Source organism: Gouania willdenowi, chromosome 8 (genome assembly GCF_900634775.1).
Source record: "Gouania willdenowi chromosome 8, fGouWil2.1, whole genome shotgun sequence".
Classification (NCBI taxonomy): Eukaryota; Metazoa; Chordata; class Actinopteri; order Blenniiformes; family Gobiesocidae; genus Gouania; species Gouania willdenowi.
Window position 1 is genome coordinate 28,467,310 of NC_041051.1, and position 7,429 is coordinate 28,474,738.

The following is a 7,429-nucleotide window of genomic DNA, read 5'->3' on the forward strand; positions in this document are numbered from 1 at the left end:
TTTAGTTGTAGTAAATAATATTTCCACATTTCCTCTTTCCATTATTATCTTTATTAAATGTGAACTGTGACCTGTGCTCACAGTGCTACTAACAAAGATAACTTTTTATCCTCAGATAATTTATTTTACAAGTCTAATGTGAGCCGTAGGGTTTCTGGTGATACTGGTTTACGCCCGGGGCTGAGCTGGGTGAGCCCCCTCCTCCAGGCTCACAGCCACAGGACTGCAGTGAAACAAGTGCTGTTTGTCTCTCCAGATGAGTATCATTTAACCACATGACAACAGGCTCGTCCATGTTTCCCTCACTACACCTTTCACTATGTTTGTGTGTTGTTAGGTAAATTGATCATGGATGCATCCGTTTTCTGATCTCTGCTGTTTGGAGGAGGAAACAGGCTCATGGAGAACATGCAAACTCAGCAGAGAAGATTAAAAACAAAAACGCCTCTTTTTTAAAATCAAATTCAAAATACTCCCATATCACAAACAAATAGATATCAGAGTTCTCAGCAGCAATTTTTCACAGCATAGGGGGATTGCGTGGAGTCGAAACGAGCGCCATTGGTGCGGAAAATTTCTGAGGGCCAAATTTAGTGACGACAAGCTAAAGTTTGGTTTTATTTATTTTTTTTTAAATCTTTGTTCTAGCCTTACTTTAAAGCTAAAAGTTATTTGTTGAATTGGTGAAGGTCATGATGAATGTAGTCAGAGTAGGGCTGAACATTGGAAAGGATGTTGGGTCACGATACGATATCATCACAATATTCTACGTTCATCAGAAAATATTCAGAGGACAAATTGAGTCAAAACTATTTGCTTTAAAACATCCTATTTATAATTAGTGTTTTCGCACATTTTCACTGAAAAAAAGAAAATGTAGCATTAAACACTGCTTAAACACTGATCTGAACAGATTATATGAAAATAAAATGTCTGTGCATACATAAATATTGCAGGCATTACACGCTGACATCATGTGCATCAAATAACCATTGCAACACATTGAAAGAATTGTAACCACCACTGAAATATTGCACAAATACACACAAATATTGATCAAGTATAAAAAATAGAATAAAAATAATAATAAAATAAAAAAAAATCGATTTTTTAAATTAAAAAAAACAATTTAAAATCGGCACCCAAAAAATCGCAATAGACAACGTGAAATCGATTTTTTTTTCACACAGAGTTACTGATGCTTGGTGTAAGTCATCCACTAATAAATGCTCACACACACTGTAAAGACAAGAAATAACATTAAATTAAAAAAACTGATTCCAAGATGTGGTTTTCAAATTTAAATGAGGTATTATGTGGGACAAACACACTGACACGCTGAGAAAGAACACAGTAGAGCTTTAATCGAGCCGAACCTGTCCGACCCAAATGAAGCCGATGTCTCTTTAAGCCCGAACAGGTTTCAACCAGACGGTATTCACATCTGTGTGAGCAAATGTACAATGATCTTTCCTGTATCGTTACCACGCTACGTCTGGTTGAAACGCTGTTTATATTGGATGTTAAATACAGTTACCAAGCATCAGGGGCAGCTAAGTAGCTGCAGGGGTCCTGAGGTAAAGATGGGAGCATCCGAGCAAATCGCCTGTATTAAACAGACAGTGCGACTGATGTATGCGTTTCTCGATTATGCAGATTAGAAAAAAGTTAAAACAACCCGTGCACGCCAGGAAGTTGCTTTTGTGTCCAAGTATCAAGTGATTATTATGACGGTACGGACTAAAAAAGGAAAAAAACACAGAAAATGCCCCCTACGTTGCTGAAAATGGAGCATGGGGGCGCCATCGCTTCGTAGGGGAGCAAAATTACAACGTCGGGGGGGGGGGGGGGGGGCCCTATGCTCAACGGCACTGGCAAGAACCCTGGAGATTAATCAGATTGATTAAATTAAAGTTTTTCACTTTTGTGCACAAATGTGAGTGAAATAAAGCCGTGTCACGTAAAGCAAACAACTCCAGTGTAAATGAGATGATAAAACAATACAATGGGAGCATCTACATAAAGTTTCATCAACACAATGACATCATTGATCGTATCGGCAAATTAAGACATTACAGCCGATCATATTAATTGCATGAAATGCAAAATATCGGCCGATCTGATATAGCCGATCAGATCAGTGTAAAGCCTAGTTTTTATATAGTAATGTGTTGCCTCCATGAATTTATCACCTATGATATGTGAAGCTCCGCCGTGTTGAACCACATAGGCCGAGCTTTACATTCACTCCATGCATTAATGAGCCTCTGCCGTCCATGACCCCGTCACTGCTGGACACCAACATCCTCAGGCAAGGAAGAGAACAACACCTGTGGTTTAGGAGATGCCACCACCCAGTTTTTTAGCACTCATTTAAAATAAAGTCAATTTGCTTAATGTTATGAAATGTATAATGTGTTTTGAAGAAAAGTGGAAATTGCGTGAGCTTTAAATGGTTTGTTAAGGATATTTTAAAAAAAAAAAAAAAAAAAAAACACATAAAAATCCTAAAAAGCCACATATATTAAAATCCCTTTTCTGTAAAATCCATATATCACAGATCATTTAAGATTAAAAGATAATTTGTTTTTGAAAAACAGTTTCACAATGACAGAAACAGTATTTTGTAAACTTTGGTTATTTTTTACGGTTTATTTCAATTGTAAGAAAGGAAAAAAATTATGTCTTAATACATGAGATCTAATATAATTTTTTCTTGCTATTTTTGTGCGTAAAAGTAAAAATAAAAGCACAATCATAAGTAATAACTTAAGTTGACAAAAGAAAATCAGAAGAAAAATGTATTCTGAATTATAAAACGAGTCAAAGTGTTGCATGAATTACAAATAGTTTTCCAAATTAAAAAAAAAAATAAAAATGTTTAGACCTATTTAGAAATTGACCATATTTACAGAGTAAAAAGAAAAACTAAAACTTTTTAAATAAATCCCAATGAATGCAAAATTGTAATAACAATGCAGAGCTAAAGTCCTTTCACATTGCTTTTGTTTGCTGTATGTAGTATTTTTAACTCTTAAAGGGTATGATCATTTTCTTTGCTTATTTCAAAATAACACTTTGATTTGCAAAAAAGTTAAAAGCATAATTGATTTCTTAAAATAACTTTTATTATTTAACACTAATATATTCATATTTAAATTAATGTTATGGGCAAAAATGAAGGCCAGTATTTTTTTTAAAGTATGTTTTGAATTTACTACCAAAAATTTTAAAAAAGAGTCAAAAATAAATTGTGATTTCAGAAAAACAGACAATGTTTTTAAAACAATGCTCACAAATTTAATCTGAATTTCAAAATAGCAGCTTTGCTGTTTTTAATTTAAAATATCAAGACCAAAAAACTAAAATACATATTTTTGGTTTTTTTCAGTCACATATTTATTCCACTTAAATGAAGAATATGACTTATTTCTCCAAAATTCTCTTTAAAATTTGTATTATTGGATTTTTTTCTTTTTTTTTTTTTTTTTAAATTAAGGAATGTTCTTGTATACCGTGTGTCTAGAATATAAAATATGAAATATTTTCAAATATAGCGACAGAAAAGAAAAATACTATTTGTTTAAAAAATAATAATTACCACGGGTAATTTGACAGTTGTCAGGTTCAAGTTGATTTGTATAATATTTAGGCTGTTGTATTACTGAATTAAAAAGGGGAAATTAAGGCCCTAAAAAGACATTTGACGCATAGACCTTTTGAAAAATTCAGCAGCAGTCACTATTCCTCTTATTACGTTTGACGTTTTGTGCCCAATAAACGTTTGCTTTTCCCACTGTTTAGAATAGAATAGCAAAGAAGGCTTTTATTGTCATCATACACAATGTACAACGAAATTAAAGGACAACTAAAAAAAACACTCACTTCAACCAGAGGCCGCTCCTCAAACCGGAAAATCCCCGGACTGTCGTCCTGCTCGCCCCCGGAACCTCGGCTCCATAGCGGCTAGTCCCGTCACGGCTCCCCGGGGCTGCGGTGCTGGGCAGACGGAGCAGCAGCCTTTCAGACGCCAGGCTTTTCATTATTTTCTCATTTCTTAAGCACAAAACTACTTTCTGTCCCCTTACAGAGAGGAGGGGGGGTCTTTTTTTTCCTCTTTTTGAAATCTGATATGTACAACTGAGTTTACCTGAGATCTGAGAAACAACAAAAAGAAGTAATCTCTTCTCCCAGTCAGCTTTCATGAGGACGGAAGGAAGGAGAGGTGATTCCTGGATTACGGACTGTGTGTCGGGACACAAGAGGCCTGATTGTTGCTGGAAACAGCGGATGTGATTGTATCCTCTCTGCACCGTGTGGGAACTATAGCGCCATGGTTCCCAACTCATGTGTCAGGGCCCAAAAGTGGGTCCATTTCAGTTTAAAAGAGAACTGATGTATTCTAGTCAAGTAGAAGTACTGTTACTTGATTGGAATTGTACTCATTTACAAGTACAAATAAGTCATACATAAAATACTCAACTACAAGTAAAAAGTAGCTCAATTAAATAGTAGTCAAAGTTACTTTCACCCCTCAGGTTTATTTTTGGTAATAAATCTAGGGTTTCCCTGCATACAGTAAACATCTCATGAATAAACTTAAAAAGGAACAATTGGAACTTAATTTATTTTCAACAAAGGCATCTGTTGTAAAATAAAAGGTTTGTCAAAATGTGCATTTTTTATTTTTATTTTTTTTAAATAACACCAATTAACTTAATTTAAAATAATACAATTTCCAGGCTCTATATTAATGAACTCTGAAACTGTTTTGTTGCGGAACAATACGTTTCGTCTGGTTGGTCGGCCTTGATCATTTTAAAACAAAAAAAACAATAATTTACTCAGTAACGGTTAAGTCTAGAAATGAAATTAAGTACTTTACTTCTTTTAAAACATACTTAAGTACAAGTAAAATCACTGATTTAGAAATATATTTTAATAAAAAAAAGTACAAGTATCCATAAAAGCATCTCAATTACAGTAACGTGACATGAGCACTTGTAATCCATTACTTTCAACTCTGGTTTTCAATGGGTCATGTTACATATATAGGAGAAAATACTTTGTACCTTTATTTTGAAAGGTTTAACAGTCCTCTATTCACACCATGGACAGTAAGATTAAAATTAAGAGGCCATTTTTACATAATTTTATCCAGCATAACTTCTGGTTTTATAATACATTTTCTTTTCTTCTTTTTTTTTTTTTAAATGAAGGCCAGTAATAGTTTTTAAAGTGTGTTTTGAACTCACTACCAAAAACAAAACAAAAGTAAAAAAATAAATTACCTACTCAAAATGACAAAAAAAATACACGACTCCAGAAAAAAACAAAATGAAAGAAAACTACACAAAACAAGAACAAAAATACACAAAGTGACAACAAACCTACACACAATAACAGATATACACAAAATGACATAGAGAACACACAAAATGGCAACTAAAATAAACAAAATGGCTCCAAAAACACACAAAACAACAAAAAGTATACACAAAATAACATAGAAATACACAAAATGACAACAAAACACATAAAACTACATAAAACAACAGCAAAAACACAAAATGATGACAAAAATGCGCAAAATCACCCCCAAAAACATACAAAACTGCAGAAAATTATTCTACACTAAAGTGACAACAAAAATGCACAAAGTAACAACACCCCTACACAAAATAACAAAAATATAATATATAATATAAATGACACCAAGAACACACAAGATGGTAAAAAAAATTACACTAAATGACAAAAAAAAAAATCACTTTTCTAGTCAGTTTTTTGTTTAATTCGATGAAAGTTTGTGGTTAAAATAGAAAACCACTGCTCTGTTTGTGATATTTGTCCTAAATTCAGAGTAATGAGTGTTATCGTTCTAAGATGGTCAAATCCCTTCTCAGTGGCTGCAATTTCACGCTGGTGCATGAAAGCACATTATGTTCCTACAGTCATCGCGATACACTTCACTTTTTACAGGGAACGATTCTAACAGTGATTTTTCTTTTTAGTTAGAGCTAAAATTCCCCTTTGGGGATCAGAAAAGGATCTTTGATCTTATCAATTACAATGTCATTCTTTTGCAAAGAGGATTTATCAATGACATGAAGTCACACTTTGATGAGATGCAACATTTTATAGTCTGTGTTACTTTTATCAGTATTTACTAAATACTATAATATATAATATAAAGTTTAGATTCTACATTTAAGGAATACAATTGTGACTTAATTTGGGTTCCTTTCACTTTTTTAATTACGCAGAAAATTAGAAGAGTTGCATATTGCAAATCACTTCATTCAATAAATGAATGAAAGATTCAGAGTTTTTCCTTAGATGTTATTTATTACTGACTATCATGCTAAACATGCTCAGTAGGGTTAATTGACTTCACTATTTTTATACATATATAGAGTGTGATATTGTCTCTAAATAAGTCGAGGAAGGATTAGTCTGTGTTATATAGACATTTCCAAAAAGTGAAGCCCATGATTCAGCGAGATTTGACATTTAGTCTAAAGCAGTCTATGGCGGTTCTTAACTTGTGAGTCGGGACCCAAAATTGGGCCACCGACCTGATTTGTTTGATTCGCAGGCTTTTATTTTGAAGGGCGTGTATTATATTTTTACAGTTCTGACAGCAGAAGTTCAGTTTTGCATATAAATAAAAAAGAAAAGTTGATTTTTCATACTTTTTGTATATATTTCTTATTTTATATTTCAGTTTTTGTTCAATTTTGCATTTTTTTTTTTTCATAAAATATTCAGGAAAATACAAGTTGACAATTATAATAGATTGATTATTCCTTAAATTCTCTTGCCTTTCATCTTGTCTCAATAGCACTAATGTACATATTAACTATAGCTCACAACCATATCTAGCATGAAGTGGATAAAATATCAAGATATCATCTTCTGATTATTTTATGAGCAATAGTTTGAAACATCAAGCTTTAGATTATTATGTACTAAGCTTCAGAATCAATTTCTAAAAACAAACATTAATGCACCATTTAATGTTCAAGACCCACAGAAAATGACTCTGCGACCCCCTTTTGGGTCATTTGGTGTGTTTTAGTTGTCATTTTGTGTTTGTTTGCTGTCATTTTGTGTATATTTGTTGTCTCATTTTATGTTTTTGTTGTGAATTTGTCTGTTTTAGTTGTCATTTGGTGTGTGTTTTTGTCATTTGGTGTGTTTTAGTTGTCATTTAGTGTTTTTTTGTTGTTGTCATTTTGTGTGTTTTTTTTTTTGTCATTTGGTGTGTTTTTCTTGTTGTTTTGTACATTTTAGTTTTTAGTATGTTCTAAGCTTCCGGATCAATTTCTAAAAACAAACATTAATGCATGATTTTATGTTCAAGACCCACAGAAAACGACTCCGTGACCCACTTTTGGGTCTCGACCAAGAATTTTTCAATCTCTGG